The sequence below is a fragment of the Haliotis asinina genome, chromosome 13 (assembly GCF_037392515.1).
Source record: "Haliotis asinina isolate JCU_RB_2024 chromosome 13, JCU_Hal_asi_v2, whole genome shotgun sequence".
Taxonomy (NCBI): domain Eukaryota; kingdom Metazoa; phylum Mollusca; class Gastropoda; order Lepetellida; family Haliotidae; genus Haliotis; species Haliotis asinina.
The window spans coordinates 3,154,221-3,174,262 of record NC_090292.1 but is presented as its reverse complement, the minus strand read 5'-3'; the positions used below and the strand labels follow the sequence as shown (position 1 = coordinate 3,174,262).

Genomic DNA, 20,042 nt, shown 5'->3' with positions numbered 1-20,042 from the left:
TTGGTTAACAATGCACGATGTAATGAAACCTGTATGACATAATAACTGTATTAGTAATAAAAATTGTACGACGCAATAACTGTATTTATAGTGAACGCTGTCTGAAATAATAGCGCACACACTTTGCGATGGAACATCAGGAAATTAATCTCAGTTTTGTAACTTCATAATCTCTTCAAATTCTCCCCCTATAAGTCTAATAGTTGACCCAATTTCTTACTGAATGGAAGACTATATCCTTGATTCCTTCAATTCATTCAACACTCACTGTACAAGCCCTAAATCTCCGTGTGTTACCCATGCTTATCGTAAGAGACGACTAGCGGGATTGCTTGGTCAGGCTCGCTGACTTAGCTGACGCATAACATTGTATCCCACTTGCCTAGACCAATGCTCATGCTGTTGATCACTTGTTCGGTTTAAACACTGGATAGAAACTGGAATGTTGTTGAGTGCGGCGATAAACTACAACCAGACCAGTCCTAAATTGTAATCATGTACCATTGTGTTGTATGTACGTATCCCCAACTCTCATGGCTCCCAACTGTTGCAGGCGTTGTCGCGGTTTCCCCTGACTCACGAGGAGCTGGTGGAGCGACGGCGACTCATCTCAGAGAAGGAGGCAGCAGAGAAAAGCAAAGCGGTACACCATTAATATTTTCTCTATTGTGATGTGCACAAATCGGTTTCAGAGTTCCTCAGATATCAATGGTTCTTATAGTGTCCCAGGAAGATACCACTCGTTTATCTTTTGTTCTTCGTAGTATCTTTTTATTAGCCACATTGTGTCATATACGAGAATCATAGCGTATCACAGTTGCCTAGCAACCATTGTTTATGTACTTCGTCGTCTGCAACGTCATTAAATAATCGGCGGCTTTCGGTTCAACACTCTAATTTTACCTCTGTGTCGGCTACAGAGATTAGACAAACGTGAGAGGCATGGGATAGCCTAGACCCGGGTTCGATTCCCCACATGGGTACAATGTGTGTCGCCCATTTCTGCTGCCCACCGCCGTAAAACAGCCGGAATATTGCTAAAACGCGTACTCGCCCTAAAACGCTCTCCGAGTCCATATTCTGCGCCATACTTCACACATACTTCGTTGAGTGGATCGACTACCTTGATGTATTGTGCCATTGTACCTTTCCTGGGTACAATGTGTGAAACCTTATTCTGGTGTCTCCCACCAGCTTGTAGCTGGAATATTGCTCAAATCGGCATGAAACTAAACTCACTCACTCACTCTGTTCACAAGAAAACCATTGACTGCAGCATTAACAAGACGTCGGCGTCACATCGCGGGGAAACTGTCTCAACAACAAACAAATATCGTAGGTTTCACTCGTATTTATATTATTTGGCGTCACGTGATCAAGCAGGATGAATTTTATATAAGCTTCAGGAACAGCGAGTTTGTCGACATTCTTAACTATGCATACCGAGGGCACGCCGGGTAGCAAAACAGCAAATATCCTGAAGTGTTCTAGTCATTAACGCTGACTCCATAACCAACTTAGCAGCGCTCTCCCCTTCTCCAACCACGTGATTGCACCACGTGACGTCATTCTGGGTAATGCATTATACGGTGCTGATAATCAGGTCGATGATTCCATTGAGACCCCGTTGTACCGCCAGCAACAAAGGCGCCTTACCCCTGACATTCTTCATTGAGCTGAGGTTTGCGTTGACGTCGACGAGGAGGTATCTAACAACGTTGATGTTGCTGCCACTGAACTCTATCGCACTGAGGAGCGGGGGTGTCGTTTGAGTCGCATGCACGCGGATTGGCGCCGTTTGAAAACAGGAGTCTCAACATTTCAGTATGACCCTCTGTGGCCGCGTTAAAACTATCCACTGCATTAACATCTCCACAGGCTTCAAGGAGAATTTTTTCCATGTCCACGTGCACGTTGCCGGAAGTCGTTGCCACGTGAAAAGGTGTGCATCCTGTGACGTCACGAGCCCTGACGTCACAACCATGTCACACCAGACACGTACACATTTCCACGTTTTCAGTGTCCGCTACAAAATGGAGGTATGTGCACTGGGTAAACTGTAGCCCCTATCATTAGTAAATATTTCACTACATCAGCGCTTCCGGACTTGACGGCGCTGCAAAGCGGAGAGTTGCCCCAATCAACGTCAACGTTGACGCTGACCCCATGGTCCTCACTAGCGACTTGACCACTGTGACGTGTCCCATCTTACAAGCTAGGTATATCGGTGTACATGAATATCCTAGGGCAGTGCGACAGTTCTCATTAGCGGCGAGCCCCCGATTTATAAGAGCATTCATGACATAACCCTCCCCGAAAGAGCTGTCACTCCGACGGGAGAATCCAGATCACGCGCACCACAGCCCCGTTTATGGGTCTGTGGGGTGACTTGGTTACCGTCTATGTAGCTCAACACCTCAGCCAGGCAGCCATTGCTTTGTATAAATGTGTTGAGCGTTCTGCAAACAGTTAGTGAATCTACCGAGTTTACCTCTTCATCCATCACGGAATCACCATTCACATAGCCAGGAAGAATTGTGGGGCACAAATCTTGTCCAGTGATGGCTTCCCACACAGCACTGTGTCGGGGAGATTATCACTGCACCGTGGCTCGTGCTGCGCTGGGAATACATTCCTGTTACAAGGGAGGTAACTCCATCTACACAGACACAGCATCGCGATTAACAAATTTCACAGTACAGGGCGACTTAGAATACACAGGTATAACCACACGCTAGGAAAGAGTTGTGTAAGTTAATTGTTGCGTGTTCTACCTGGGCATCTTATCTAGTTATGACTGAATCTGATCAGTGCAAGTACTACTTGAATATTTCGCAACACTGTAGTGAATTTACATCGGACGTACAAGCTGGATACAAATGAATACCAAAGCGAAATAGGGTGTATTTTGAGTGGGTTAGTTCTTCCACGTCATTCAACATATTCACTATTTATAACAGTTTATGATGTTTTAGGCTATCAGCGCAGTTACAATATACTATGCAGGGATAGCCGCGCTGACAACAGTGTTACAGTTTATTATATACTATCGTTGAAGGAAAGTGTGATATTTAGGGCGAATATCAGAGCCTGTTGTTTTGTAACATATGGGAGGGATAAGTGATTGAATATGGTGTTACACCGCTCTTAGCAATATTCCAGCAATATCACGGCGACGGACACCGGAAATGTGCTTCACGCATTGTACTCACACTGGGCTCAGCCCTAGGTCTTCAGTGTGACGAGCGAACGCTTTCATCACTAGGCTACATTAGACATGTTGTATACAGAAATCCAGACATTTTTTAAAACAATTTTATTATTCACACCCATGTCTGTTTATGTATGAGTAATTGCATTTTCATGAGGAGTAACTAGCATTTTATGTACTCGCATTAGTTGAAAATGTCAGTACTTTTACACGGAGGTTTTTATCCTTATTGGGTACTCAACTCTTCTAAATAAGTAAATTGGTTACTTAACTCTTCCAGATAAGTGAATATAAAAGTTTTTAGTAATTGTCATATTGCCACACATTTGGCAGCCATTTTTAAATACTCAACATGTAAGTCGTGTGACTGTTAGAGCAACCCCTGACAGAAGCTTCGACTATAACAGCATTTGTTTATATAAGCATCACTTACCATCAGCTAGTGCTGTTGTAGAGTTTGTGTTCCGCGATGAATCATACGCAAGCCAATTTAGTCATTTGAGTAAAGTACCCAAGGTATTATATACCGATTGGCTTTTAAGTGATTATTACGCGTTTTCTGTACTCCCAGATTTGTAATTAATGGAGTAAATGTGATTTTTATTGGGTAAAATACCCAAACATGCGCCTTCTCTGGAGCTCTGGTTGTAACCTGTTAAGATATGTCCTAAAGAGTGAATATAGGTTTAGTGTACTTATTAGAAGCTGTCTGTAGTAGCGTACAAGTGAAAGCTGTGTACAAAATCTGTTCTAGCCTCGATTATAACCTCAATCGTTATAATCGCTTACACCAGAGACCATACATTATTGTCAATAGTTAAATAAATGCTAAAAATCTGTGAAAACTGGAGAATTTTCAACAAAACTTTACACCATAACGCAGCTATACATATGCTGTTTCAGCAATTTGATGCGTGATATCACCTCGCGCGTGATATCACCTCGTGCAGTTCTTCTGCATAAGGTTTACAGATGATTCCCCCAAGTTAGTGTAGAAATCGATGTTTGATGTAATTATATATGCATGTATAACATATAGTGAGTGTGCCTAGTGAGTCTAAACCTTTCCTTGGACGTATATTATAGTTGACACTTTACCCCATATTAGGGCGAGTGTTACAGTCAATATACGCGGTATTGCGAGGACCGGCATTCACAATAACGCGTATTTTGTCCTATACATTTGGGTCAGGTACATTATAATGTCAGAGAGACATCACTAGAGCGAATATAGAGCGAAAGTTTACGTCGCTTTTAGCAATATTCAACAATAATATCACCGCAGGGGACTCCCGAAATGGGCTTTATATTGTACCCATCTAGGGAATCGAACCGGTTTCCGGTTGACGAATGAACAACGTAAAAACCAGGCGACCCCATCCCCACCACCCCCAAACCAAATATATTTAAACTGTCTGCTTGGCACGTTTGGTCGCGACAGCAACTTTCAACAGATGGGACATTTTTGTCACTCCATCCCTAACCATTGCGGGGGGTAATAGTCCTCCCTGTTGTACTGTCTGTCGAGCCACGTCATTTCTCGCGGGAAGTTTTTGAAAAATACAACTTCGCCTCCAGCCAACCACGCACCCCACCATCCGAACGACCCAGATGTAACTATGTTATGATCACAGTGAGCCAAAACGGCCAGGTCTACTTCCGGTCTACCCTTCCTGAAAACGGTATCGTCTGACTTGAGGTTGTCTTTGCACCACGAGATACTGTCAGAGCACACAATGAACAACGGATTCTCGTACTTGTTCCGGCAGTAATCCATTGACCTCTTCAAAAATCCAATGTCAGCAATATTGTAGCCTCGATTTCGTTCATACTTCGTCGCCATGTCACCTCGACGGATATGAACTCCGACTGTTAGTCGTGCGCAGCTGGCAAGAACAGGCACTTCCTTTAGCATGGCCTTGATGACGTGATCACGGAATGTGAACTCACGTCTTATTGTTTCCGAGACATTGGTGAAATATTTCCACGACTGATAATACCCTACCAACACCCAGCTGATGTTGTGAGAGAGAACCAGTACCCCGGGGTCAAACGTTCCTGGGTGCGACTCCCTCACGGCGTCTGTTTGGGTTGTAGAATAGATGTTTGATGGTGCACTAAGTGTAAAGATTCTTCTGAGAAAGTGAGAGCTTGCCAGCGTGGCTGTGTAACCGTGAAAACTACTCACACCAACAAGGGACGCGTATTGCCAAGTCGACCGCCGCCAAGAATTGTCATTGTGTGTGTTTTCTTAAATGTTTCGGAATCGTTCTTAGCTTGGTTGGTGGTCGATATAAAAATATTTAGAAAATACTTCGAAAAAGGAATGATCGGGGTAGATATTAGCATAGCTGGTGACACTAGATTTTGAGACTTGAACCAGAGGTGACATTGTTTCTGTTGTGATTGTTTGACTTCTCTGTTTCTGTCCGTTCCGATGTCTCGTTCCATTATCACCCCCGTGTATTACATTCGTTTCCCGCTGTCTTTCCTTTGTGACGTCACTCCTGATCATGGCGTCATCGGATGGCGGTGCGACCTGACTGCGAAGGAGAACGAGAATCACGGCGGCCACGAGACCGAGAGACAGCGCCACCTTTCTCCGACGACGACAGATGCGCATTCCAGGAGACAAGATATAGCGTCATGCCAAAACCAGTGGGGAGACGTGTGCCGATGTGTTGGTGGTGTTAGATATCTGTAATGTCGTCATTGGTCGCGTCGAAATGGACCTGAAACGACAATGGGTGTCAGTTGAAATACACACGCTAGTATCCATACCATGACGTAGTGATTGATAGATAGGGGGTTAATAACGCTGCTTGTAGCAACAGAATCGAGAGGCAGAAAGAACTGGTGACTGATTGTGACGTCATATACTATACACATACTGCATTACGACCTATAAAATACAGCAATAGGAATGCTCAAGTGTTTTATCAAAGTGATAAATTGTATCGTGAACAAACTTGACGCTATTATCTCAAACTAATGTGAATTCTCAGTGCTAGATCAGGTTGTAAACGGGAACACTTAGAATTCTTTCTTCTCATCAAAATCTTTTAAATCATATCACAATGTACCACTTTAAGAGGTGGGCACTTACACGTGAGTAAAACAGTATACAACGTCAAAAGGTAGGCGCTATTTCAACATATCTCCCTTACAGTTGATCGGCAAGTGGAGACTGACAAATCCAGACTGACAATCCACCCTGACCAGTGATTGACAGCAAGAACAACTCCAACGTCATTACCAGTTAAATCACAAATCCTCAAGCTCTGATTAAGATGGAACAGAATCATGTCGAGAACATACCTAAATCCCTAGCAGATGCTTCAGAAGGACAAAAACCAGACACCGGGACACGACGGAACTGACTGAACATTCCCTGTTAGACTGCAGGTCACTGTTGTCATGCCGCATTAGCGATATGGAGGCCACGCAACGCACGTACGGAATATTGACATCCCCTGAATTAGAATGGAGCCACCGACGACCTGTCTGGGACGTCCTGACCAACTACCGGCGTTTCAGCGTCAGTGGGGATAGACAGTCAAACTTACAATGTACTATAATGCGCGAAAATGTAAACAGTGTAATGTAGCGTTCCAAACGGCAGTAGGATTAAACAATCATGTTTACAGTATCAGAGAAAGCGAAAAATGTGAATATAATATGGACATAATTTTCCACCTATTCATTTTTTGACGGTTGAATATTTTCAGTGGGGCTGACATGTGTCCCTCTGTGTCTGTCCGTATCTGTCCGTGCTGGTGAAGTGAAGCAGTATAAATTAATTACTATATTGCAACTTTTACTAACGCTATTTATCATCTATGTTTTGTTGCTCATAGGTTTGTAGTGGGTCACCTATGGAATACTGTAAAAGGCATTCTCCCGATCTCGCATTCTCGCGATCTCGAGCTTTGAAAACAAGCTTAAAGTGCCAAAAGTGCGATAATGTGAGATCGCGCGAGAGCGCGAGATTTGTCATTCTCGCGATCTCGCATTTCTCGTGTTCTTGTTCCTTCGTACGTTTTGTCAAAAGTCGGCAATGCGAGACTGTCACTTTTAAACACGCCGTAAAATCTCGCAATCTCGCAGTCTCGACTTGTCACAAGGTCAAGGCGCATGCGCATACTAGTAGTGCTGTGGTCCTGCTTCTTTCCTGCTTTTCACTGCCCAAGTTGCATCTAACAAATTTATGACATTATAGCTTGAAAATACTAATAGTATGCAATTTACATTCACGAGGTGTAGGGTAGTATATATAAGTCCGCTCCCGTTGTCCTATATAATTTAACAAACGAAGGGTAGGGTAGTATATATAAGTCCGCTCCCGTTGTCCTATATAATTTAACAAACGAAGGATAGGGTAGTATATATAAGTCCGCCCCCGTTGTCCTATATAATTTAACAAACGAAGGGTAGGGTAGTATATATAAGTCCGCCCCCGTTGTCCTATATAATTTAACAAACGAAAGGTAGGGTAGTATATATAAGTCCGCTCCCGTTGTCCTATATAATTTAACAAACGAAGGGTAGGGTAGTATATATAAGTCCGCCCCCGTTGTCCTATATAATTTAACAAACGAAGGGTAGGGTAGTATATATAAGTCCGCTCCCGTTGTCCTATATAATTTAACAATCGAAGGGTAGGGTAGTATATATAAGTCCGCTCCCGTTGTCCTATATAATTTAACAAACGAAGGGTAGGGTAGTATATATAAGTCCGCTCCCGTTGTCCTATATAATTTAACAATCGAAGGGTAGGGTAGTATATATAAGTCCGCTCCCGTTGTCCTATATAATTTAACAAACGAAGGGTAGGGTAGTATATATAAGTCCGCCCCCGTTGTCCTATATAATTTAACAAACGAAGGGTAGGGTAGTATATATAAGTCCGCCCCCGTTGTCCTATATAATTTAACAAACGAAGGGTAGGGTAGTATATATAAGTCCGCTCCCGTTGTCCTATATAATTTAACAATCGAAGGGTAGGGTAGTATATATAAGTCCGCTCCCGTTGTCCTATATAATTTAACAAACGAAGGGTAGGGTAGTATATATAAGTCCGCCCCCGTTGTCCTATATAATTTAACAAACGAAGGGTAGGGTAGTATATATAAGTCCGCCCCCGTTGTCCTATATAATTTAACAAACGAAGGGTAGGGTAGTATATATAAGTCCGCCCCCGTTGTCCTATATAATTTAACAAACGAAGGGTAGGGTAGTATTTATAAGTCCGCTCCCGTTGTCCTATATAATTTAACAATCGAAGGGTAGGGTAGTATATATAAGTCCGCTCCCGTTGTCCTATGTAATTTAACAAACGAAGGGTAGGGTAGTATATATAAGTCCGCTCCCGTTGTCCTATATAATTTAACAATCGAAGGGTAGGGTAGTATATATAAGTCCGCCCCCGTTGTCCTATATAATTTAACAAACGAAGGGTAGGGTAGTATATATAAGTCCGCCCCCGTTGTCCTATATAATTTAACAAACCAAGGGTAGGGTAGTATATATAAGTCCGCCCCCGTTGTCCTATATAATTTAACAAACGAAGGGTAGGGTAGTATATATAAGTCCGCTCCCGTTGTCCTATATAATTTAACAATCGAAGGGTAGGGTAGTATATATAAGTCCGCTCCCGTTGTCCTATATAATTTAACAAACGAAGGGTAGGGTAGTATATATAAGTCCGCCCCCGTTGTCCTATATAATTTAACAAACGAAGGGTAGGGTAGTATATATAAGTCCGCTCCCGTTGTCCTATATAATTTAACAAACGAAGGGTAGGGTAGTATATATAAGTCCGCTCCCGTTGTCCTATATAATTTAACAAACGAAGGGTAGGGTAGTATATATAAGTCCGCCCCCGTTGTCCTATATAATTTAACAAACGAAGGGTAGGGTAGTATATATAAGTCCGCCCCCGTTGTCCTATATAATTTAACAAACGAAGGGTAGGGTAGTATATATAAGTCCGCCCCCGTTGTCCTATATAATTTAACAAACGAAGGGTAGGGTAGTATATATAAGTCCGCTCCCGTTGTCCTATATAATTTAACAAACGAAGGGTAGGGTAGTATATATAAGTCCGCTCCCGTTGTCCTATATAACAATCGAAGGGTAGGGTAGTATATATAAGTCCGCCCCCGTTGTCCTATATAACAAACGAAGGGTAGGGTAGTATATATAGTATATACCAAGTTGTGACCATGAATGCCCAGTATAAGTGAAAACATGTAAGTGTCCGGAAGCTGAGGAAAATGTTTACGTCAGTGAGTGATAAAGTGATGGTTAACACTGCATCGATTCAGAACTTCACTGTCAGTGACAGAAATAAGCACATGCCAGTGAGTATATCTCACGGTCCCTGAAGACCTCATTATTTACTGCCCAGCCCTCACTGCAATGATTAAGTCCTAAATGAAGCAAGCCTTGATTTCCTCATGTTCAGGTTCAGTCTCTCTTGGGCTCCTTTTCAGTTTAAATGGGTATATTTGTAACAATCAAAATTATATATTCAGAGACAAAACGTTAGACTAGGCTAGCATATCCGTTCAAGCAAAAAAATTCTAACAGACCAATTTGTAGCAATCGGCTAAAATGAGCGTGTGTAATGTCTTACTCGACACCATTTTCACCATAAAATATTAATTAATATATTTTCGTCCGCTCCAGCCTGACTACGAAACATCCTGCCTCACATCAAAATATTCTTTTGTGTCCAGGTTCAAGAAATAGAAATACATGTGTATGTTCTTGTGGCAGCCATGATATAGTGAGTTCCAATGTGTTATTAACCACAGACTACGGTTATGAGTGAGACACGTGTTTATTTCCATATATTCCAGGAAAAACTCACCCTGTAATAACAATAATATATGCGATGTACATAACATAAAGTCACATCAGACGATGAACAGAGGGCATAAATATGCCTGTCCACAACTATATACATGTACATGTATTACGACATGCAATATAACACAGGTCACGTACGTGATTACATGTTTACAGTGATCAACAAAATGAATGTTGCATATATAGTTATGATATGCGGCATTAAATAGGAAAAAATGTTATGGATGTCAACATAAAGAAGTTCACATCCATAACATTTGTCGTATATTAGAATACCGACTTCTCATGCCTCTCAAGAACCTCCTGTGGCATAGTGGTGAAAACAGGGGATAACTGTACTGTGTTTCACGAACTGATGATGTGTACCAATGGTTATATAATTTAGTAACGCCCCTATTACGTCGAACACAGTACAGATATCCTCATTTTGATTCAACTCGTTTTATATTGTCTTTCGTGAAAACCAAAACAAAAAAAACTAATTATCTAACTCCCTGGATGTCACAGGGACATATATGTCCTTCCTTTTCACCCCTCACTTTGAAGTCAAATAAAATTATAAATGTACCACACACATATATATATACACTTCACAGTTTTGAATTCTGTGGAAAATTCCCTGTTTTCATGATACCATCCACTATTATCTCAGACCAACACCTAAAGTGCTTAAAATTACCTTTTAAAATAGGCTTCATCGTAAATGTCGCCATTTTTCACACTACTGTTAAAGAATTTGCCATGACAAACGATGTAAGAAATCCCCTATGAACCAGCAAAAAAGAACAAAGACTGGTCATATACGTTCAAATTCTGCATTTCACAATACTGATTTCAAATACAATACATGTGAGACAAAATCTATGGCAATGGGTCACAAAATATAATATAGCAAACTCACCAAAGTCTTAGTGCGAGAGAGAAACAGTCATGCAGAATGTAATACGGCGAGCGGTCTGACAGCAGTTTGAGACGTTGACAGACGCAGAAAGATATTACTCCAGTAATGTGTATGTGTGTCCCCCACAACACGGAAACTAGCCTTTATATATACAAGCAGTCATTTCCCGAAAGTTCGGTCACATACTACCATCACCAACACTGTAGAATACTCTAGCAGTCTCCCGGAAGTCAGCAATTAGAAAACCAAGAGCAGATAATTTCCGCAAAACCAGAATCCTAAAAGCGTTGACCATCTATTATACGAAATATGACCCGTCATAATTATTATTCAAAACTAAACGTTGTGACCCCATAATAATTGTTACTCAACAAAAATATACAGACAATACTCACTCCTAACACTACACAAAATCGCGGTTCACAGCGTTATTTGATGTATGTTTGAAATGTGAAAATGGGATAAATACTGGGAGTATTGAATCTCAAAAATAAGATATTAATGATGACTGATATCAAGTTTTCAAGTAACCAGTAACAATAATTCTGAAACGCTGCCGATGGATCCAGACTCGGTTGGGATGTTTTCGAAAATACTTACACGACAGACGAAGTGCGCTTATTCATAGTTCCGATGCTGAGCAGTGAAGCGCTGCGCTTGGGGCACGTGCAGTTCGGAAGAGAGGTACCCTGATAGGATTGTCAGTGTTCATTTCTGGCCATTTCCTAAACCTAAGACCCAGCTAGAGAAGTATTCGCGGTGGATCAAAGCGTGTGACCGACCCCATCGACAACCGAACGTCGGCAACATTAACAAACACAAGTTCGTCTGGTCAAAGGTATGATTGAGTGTTGTGTAGGTATAAACTGGTCTTTCCAGCTCGCAACTTTCAATTCATGTCGATACATCTTCGGATTATGTCTTATAACAGGATATATTTTCTCCCGCTTTAACGATACTGTTAGACATTCTTAAAGTTAGATGTATACTAATTCGCTACACCCACCACGTGAAGTAAGCGTAACGGTAAACGTGTGTTTATTGGAATGTTTCATGTATTTATTTTGTTGAATATTTTTAGCATTTTGTGAATGGATGCCCGACGGAAGAATTTCCAGATCCGATCAGTGCCGATGGAAGCGCCACGAAACCAGTTAGAGCTCCACCAAAACGACGATGCCTGGGTCTTGGCTGTGATGTTCAATCGGTTGGGCCTTGTGTCAGGTAAGCAAATGTATCATGTTCAAACGCAGAAATACACAACACAAAGGCTTTTGATCGTTATAAATAAATTCATTCGAATTCATCATCCATGTTGATTATTATTCATAATGCTGTTTACCAACGAATGTCTTCAGCAAACATTGTCACTAGTGTCAGTTGACAAACCTTATGACATTGCCATAACACTCACGGATATCACAGACATGACCAAAGTAATGCTAACAAAGTGGATGACAATGCAAAAGAAATAACACAGTATTTCAAATTTTATGAACATATATATGCAGATCAACCTTCCATATTTATTGCATGGTTATATTTTAGTGTTTTTTACATAAGCACATACCAGAGATGGACGTCTTTGGCACACAAAGTGACATAACTGGAAACACCAGAGGATATTGTCATAACACAGTCTAAAGAAATATCACAGACATCAACCAGTGACGTGCTAATAAAATACATGTAGATGATAATGCAAAATAAATAACAACATATGTCCAATTTTGGGATAAACTAATCTATTCTCCATGTCCACACTCTAAAGAAATATCATGGATGTTGATGAGTGCATCTCTATCTAACGACAAATGGTTTTACATACAGCTCGGGGGTCCAAAGAAATGTTTTTCTGTTATTTGAAAGTTAAACGTGATAGAATAAAACAATGTTTGATAACAAAACCATACCAAGAAGGTGGCGTAAAGTAGCAGATCTACTTAAAACAATTAAGTTCCAGAAAATATCATGCATCAGAAGATTATTCATACATGACTCAAACTTAAATAATCTTCCATATACTTAACAACCAGTGAGTCAGCTAGTACCTATAGAAACGGGGCCATTGTTTCTGAAGACACGTTATATTCCGAAACGCATCAGCCTGCTCTGGAAAGATGTGTTTGAAGCCTGGTCTGAATTACAAGCACAAAAAAAATATGAAAATGGCCATTACAACAGGCACTACATATAGGCAAACGATAAAATAACAACAGGGAGAAAAAAAAGTGGTATATAAAGACTACCTACAATCAAATTTGACATTTACAAATGATTTGCGCTTTCAAAAAGATTGTTCATATCAAGTGTCTCATTGCTTCAGTGCAAGACATTAAAAGATTTGGCACATGTCACAAATAAATATATATTCAACATACCTTTTAAAATGCAATATGAATCTTTATAGATTTATCAGTAAACTTACGAATGTTAACTCATATTTCACCTCATACTGCATGGAGTTGTCTGAGAACGCGATGCTTTGTGGTTTCTCTGTATTCTATGCAGGTGACATTCACAGTACCTGGTGGTAATGCTTACTTTCTATGAACCAATCAATACTATTAATGACGTGATTGTGACATCATGATTTGTTTTGTTTTTCAGAAATTTGTTGTAACCATGACTAGTTATTGGTTACATTACAAGGACTGGGAAAGGCAGGAGCCATGAACCATTTTGCCCATTACATTATTAAATGGTCAAGTAAAATTTTGAAGTTAACTATTGATACAAGGGCAGTGCCCCTTTCTAAATTCAGAAAATGGCTACTAATTCTCAAAATGGCCCATTGTCAAAGTTGTCTTTCCTAGTCCCTGCATTACATTAATTCTTGTGTCCTTTCTATGATAATACTTAATGAAATGGACAATATGCACAGTCTGACCTCACGTTAATCCTTCAAGTAATTCCACATCTGTCAGCACTGAATGTACCAAGTAGTGTTGGGAACTGGTTACAATCTCACAGTTGATCATTAAAAATGAGCAATCACCAAAAATAACTTGTTAGTGTCGATTATCAGATTCTCCTCTTAATATTTGTTAATGCACACAAAATACAGAAAAAGCTTGTAGTTCTTTCGTGTCTTTTTGTTTTTCGCAAATTGCAGGAAATGCATTTGCAAATTTCATGTGTTAAAGGAAGACTAGTATGTTAGGAAAATTAATTTCCTGGAGCCTCTAAGATAAACACAATCATAACAAGGAATGAACTTGAGTTGTAGTGCTTACAAAATATAGGAGACAAAACCAACCTTGTGAAACATGAAGTTAAATCAAACAAATGTTCCAAAATTGGTTGAGTTCCATTGTGATAAATATGATCCATTTAGTCATTGCATCCAGTGTTCGAGAATTTCAATTAATCGGATCACCACTAGTACACAGGTGCCATGAACAGTTGATGTGAAAAACTGGAATGAGTGTCAATACAGTTTTGAAAATATTGGATGCGTATATGTCTGGTCCATTATTACATGTCTTTTCCTATGTGTTATGATGTGTGTCATATCATAACATCATTCTTTTAATACATGTTGTATTACAACACTGCATAAAGTCAGTTGTTCTCTGAATGCAACACATAGTACACGTTTTTAGTGCTTCCAGCACTGAAAGAATCCGTGAATACAAAGTGCCAGTTAGATTGTGATTAACAGGAACATGTGTAATATATGGTTCTAGTTTACTTTGTTTTCAGTCCCATTGTAAGTGATAGCTGACTGGATTAGATAACCGATTTAGCTTGCTGGTAATAAAGTGCTTACTCGGAGGGTATGGGTTTGAGTCCTGGATGGAACTCAACACTAGAAGTACAAGAGCTGTCCTTTACTGAGAATGTGTAATCCCAAATACATGTATGGCAGGTTACATAATACAAATGTTAAATGCAAATGTTTCACAAGGCATTAAATGAAACATATAATATTTCACCTTTTTAATAACTTTCAGTTTACCGATGGACGAAGATAACAGAGTAAATGACAGTCTGCCTTCCAGCCAAAGTTCCAGTACCCATACAGAGCAAACATGTAAGTACCCTTTTCAACTGTGAGTGTATATCATACAATGATACAATATTACATAGGATGAGCTAGGTGAGGTTTAGCAAAGTTCTTAAAAAATGAGTTTTTGTAGCATGTTTGTCATGAATGGTAAGTCAGGATACCTTTCCACATATAAATCTTTCCGTGTGTACACTATAAATTCACAAAAGTCAGCACCTGAAATGAGAAGCTGACCTTGAATCTGTGCATAATGCATGTGATTTTTAAGTAAATGTATACATCCACTTTAATGTTTCTGCAGAAAGAACTGATTGTTTTTACATGCTTCCTCAATGGTTGTGTTCCTTTCAGTGTATGGAAATTTAATCTCAACAATGCCTGTCCCATCAGTAGAGCATAATTTTACATCAGGTGTAGCTCCTAAGAAACTGAATTCAGGATTTACAATAAGGCCACAATCATGGATATGAGCAGACTGAAATGTTTCCGAATATTTGCACTTAGCAGAATCTTCATGTTTTTCGCCATACTCTAGAGACTTTGCACATACTGTTTGTTTCCCCTTAGGAATACGGTTTGCAGGAAGGCAGTAGTTGGATTTTTTTTCTGTTGATAATCTTTCCAAAATTTGAAGCAGTTAATCTTGTTGACCTGGATGAAGTCCACAGGAGACTGTTTGACTGATCCCTGGTATCTGTCTCTAATTCTTCAGGATTAGCTACAGCATATCCATCATTTAGTGCCAGAAACTCATTTGGTAATTTGACAGGAGGCGTTTTGGGGAATGTTTCCGCTTTGCATTGTATGTGAGTCTGCGTTGTTCCTGCCTTGATATGTCTTGTCTGAAAGGGAGTAAAACATCATATCATATATGAGCTTGTAAAATCTTGACTGTAGGCTTTCATACAATTAACACACCATTACTACATGTTAACTACTCCAACAGCAAGTATGTGGAACTGAGGTCCTAAACTGAGACAAGTGTGTTTCAGTCAGATATTGAGATTTGTGTTAGTTGTTATCATGTGTGTGTCAACTTTTGTGTTACAGGGATACTAGTATCTCCACTTGATTTCCTGAATCTGACCACAACAATGGTCATCTTCCAAGCCCAGGTAGAGCAGCAGCAAATGACAATTGAAGCTTTGTAGAAGTCAATCACCCTTAAGGATGAAGAAATACAGAAACATAAAGAAGAAGTTAGCACAGAACAGAAATTTGGTGTAGAGACAGTCAGTAGGAAAGCTGGAAAATTTAGAAACCTTTTTAGATATTACACTGGCTTAACATATATACCCTTTTTGACACTCTTACAGTTTTTAGTACCAGAAGATGGGAGCTTTTCCATGACCTATGAACAGGGACGTTGTGATATTAGAACTTTGTCAGCAGAGAACTGTTTGTTTTTGACACTTTTTCGTTTACGGCACAATTTTGGTCTCAAAGATATTGCTGTCAGATTTCATTTGACATTACAGTCGAGTGGTGCAGTATTTAATGCCTGGGTAGAACACATGTACTTGAAACTAGGACAGTTATGTGTATGGTCACACAGAGGCACCATAATTTCAAACATGCCTAAAGGATTCAAAAGAGATTTTCCAAATTCTGTTATCATTATTGATTGAGTTCAGAACTCAAACGCCACGTGCTCTTGCACTTCAGAGTCAGCTGTACAGTGACTATAAATCAAGTACTACATTGAAATGTCTTGTTTCAGATAAAGCATTTACAGAACAGTCTGGTGTTTATGATGTGCGTAAGGCGCTCCTTACTCATGGTTACATCAAAGTAGGAGATGCAGTTATGGCTGATAAGGGGTTTTACAATAGCGGATGAGCTTTCAGAATTAGGTTTAGAGTTAAACATTCCACCTTTTGTCTCTTCAGAAACCCAAATGACTTCTGCTGAAACTCTTGCCACTGAGGAAATTGCAGCACATCGTATCCATATAGAACGCCTTATAGCTAGGATTAAGAAATTCAAAATTGTAGCACACAAAATACCAACTTCATTATTTGGAAGACTTAATCAGATTTGGAGTGTTTGTGCTTGTATCACTTTGTTTCAAACTATTTTTGTCACTGATAAACATCAATAAGTACCACAAATTAAAAAACGGATTTCCATCTTATCAGGATATATTTATTCCTTCAAATACTCCAAGACAATAACTATCCAAACTGTGGTATACGCATGTGTATATACGAGAGGCCTAACTTCACTTTTCAGCACCTGTAAATTATATTTGTGACTTTATTCCATTGTCTGCTCGCTCCATTATATTTCAGGAATGGAGGGATGTGCATGTGTTTCAACTGTTAGATCTTAATAGTTAGTACTCTTTCTATTACTTTTTATTCTTCAACAATAATGTGCCTTGGGCCCTTCCGGGACCTTGGCACCATTACATTTCAGGAATGGAAAGTTACATACCCTTCACGTAATGAAACGTCATACATATTGTAGAATGATTGTCATTCTTTAAAGGGCGTACAGTTAACTTACACTTACACTTTGAAATTTCCGTTGTAAACCCATATGATGTGGAGTACCCATTAATGTTCCTTATCACTATTTGCTCTATCAGTGACACTTGTGAAAGTTATGATTGAAATTTTCAAATGTTATGTATACTCTATTGTTTGAAATTTGTCTTACCAACTTTTCCCTTGAAATTCTGTTATATTTTACTCTTAATATAGAGGCAATTGCCACTGGAATAGAAAATGTTATTTATTTATTTATTTATTTATTTATTTATTTATTTATCATGTTCATAGATTCATCATTTTCCATCTTTTTGATTTACACTTTCGTAATTGACTTTCTAGTACAAACAATGATGTTATATGTGTTGTTTGTACCATTTAAATGATAATATGTCTCATTGACAGAAACGCCATGATAATGTACAATATCACAATAAATAATGTGTATTAGTTTTGTCGTTTGCTTGTTTTTTGCTGCTGTCAGCAATATTGCATGTATGATGTGTTCCACATACTTCTGGGTCTGACTGTATAGTGTTTGACAGCTTTGGGTTTGACCCACTCATTTTTGATACAATGACATGCATGAACCAAGTCAGTGATCATGGATGCCAGATGTCTTTAGTCGGTTGTTTCAGCATGCAACCCACATTTTCATAGGGTGTTTTGGTGATACCAACACTCTTATAATGGAATATACCTGGTAAGACAAGAATGATCCCAACTGCACATCTCTAACTGGAGTTGGAACCTTGGGGGCAGTGTGGTGTACCATGTAACTCAGTGGAGCATCTGCCTGGTCCCTCAGAACTTTCAGGTCTGCCTCTGTGACAGCTGGTATTCTGACAGACAGGAACACTAATACAATTTCCAGTCCCACGTTTGAATGAAATAGTGAAATACCTGTAATTTCTCCTTATAGACTTTGGTGTATGGTTTGCCAGAAGTGTGTACGTTAATATTTATGTCATCAAATATTAATGAATCAAATAAAAACACGGCTTGTTATTTAAAAATATATATTTAACAGGATAAATCTTTGATTCTAATGTTTGAGTAAGACATACGTTTCTGTAGTGTTAATTTGGCAAGTCACTGGCTTCCTCTTCCTCTTTCTCTTCTGGGTGGGTCGCGCTACAGTCACATGGTCCACGGGGACTGGAGTTCTGCCCCGAGGTTTGTGCCACTGCTGGGGCACAATTGTACAGCTTTGCAGCTGTGGCACAGGGGTAAAATTATGCAGTTTTAATCCTTGCAGGGATTTCACCAAGCCCACAATGTGGGAGCAGCGACCTCCAAAACTGCGGGGAAAGGAATACACAAACGAAGCACATGCCAAAATGACTTTCATATGTGAACTTAGATGCAATTCTAATATGTAATAAAAATAACTGACTGAATGGGATTTACTAAGTTTGTAAGTAAAAAAATGTTAAAAAGATATTCCCAGTTAAAGTAGCCCAGACTGATACACTTACTACAGTTAGGCATAGCAATGAAATTGTGTGTATTGTATTCGTAGCTGATAATTCAAGTCAAATGTAACCACAACTATATTTGCATGGACACTTATGGCTACATGTAGTGTATAGCGTGAAGATAAAATGCTGCTGTTAACTTGGTTTTACAGATTTGAACTTCGTGTACTTTCACACGTCCCAACTTTAGGTATCATTTGGTCTTTGGACCAAATGGTGCCTCATTTTCGGGTGTGTTTGTTTTTTCTCTCTCGGTGCATTTGTCATGGGCTTTAATATGAAAAATAATTTCTGGGAGGGAACATTACGATGTTGTTACTATGGTTTAAAATAAAAAAATGTTTAATGCACTGACCCAGCCTTGCAAGAACAGTAGGAGTCTGCAAATTGTTGCGATCGTACATCTATCGCCAGCTGAGCCTCTTCACACTTCGACAGCGATCTCCAACATTTCGCGTACACGAAAACGGCATCATGAAAGAAAACTTTAATATCGTGCACATACCCTTCAAGAAAAACATTAAGTCCCCTCGCTTGAGCTCTTTTGAAATTCTCTCATGTTCTGGGTGGAAATGTAAGGAGATATTGTCCGGTATGGAACTGAGACGGTCGTCTCCCGGATGACATTCAGCCATTTTGACAGCTCAGCATCGCAAAGCTTGGGGGACATAGCAACAGTAACCAATATAGGCGTGGCTTCGTAGCGTCGGTCGGAATTATGCATTGGACAGCGTTTACAAAATCACGTTTCGAGAAGGCCGGTATTGAGACGCCTATAACATCATGTATATTTCATAGTCAGCTGCGACAAATGGATCATTGAATCCCCCACACATCTTAGAATGAAATTAGAAATGGCCTTTGACGCCAATACCAACTGCCTAGAAAAAACGAAACGAAAGCTACTATGCATGAAAACGAACGCTGTGCTCGAAAGACTGCGCTTGTTTGAAATGTAAACAAAGAAAAATTTCGATTTTACACTGCGTACCATTTTCAGAAATTTCTCAACATCCAGCCGTGTAATCATTGCTTACAATGGTTCAATACGCTTAGAATATTCAGGGGAAGAGTA

General features: G+C 39.7%; 2 pseudogenes; one reads left to right on the top strand and one right to left on the bottom strand.

Annotated features, from left to right (window-relative positions):
• Positions 1–4,679: 4,679 nt before the first annotated feature.
• Positions 4,680–5,662, bottom strand: LOC137260353 (galactoside 2-alpha-L-fucosyltransferase Sec1-like; annotated as a pseudogene).
• A 75-nt stretch (positions 5,663–5,737) lies between these two features.
• LOC137260352 (uncharacterized) lies at positions 5,738–17,098 on the top strand (annotated as a pseudogene).
• The last annotated feature ends 2,944 nt before the right edge of the window (positions 17,099–20,042 follow it).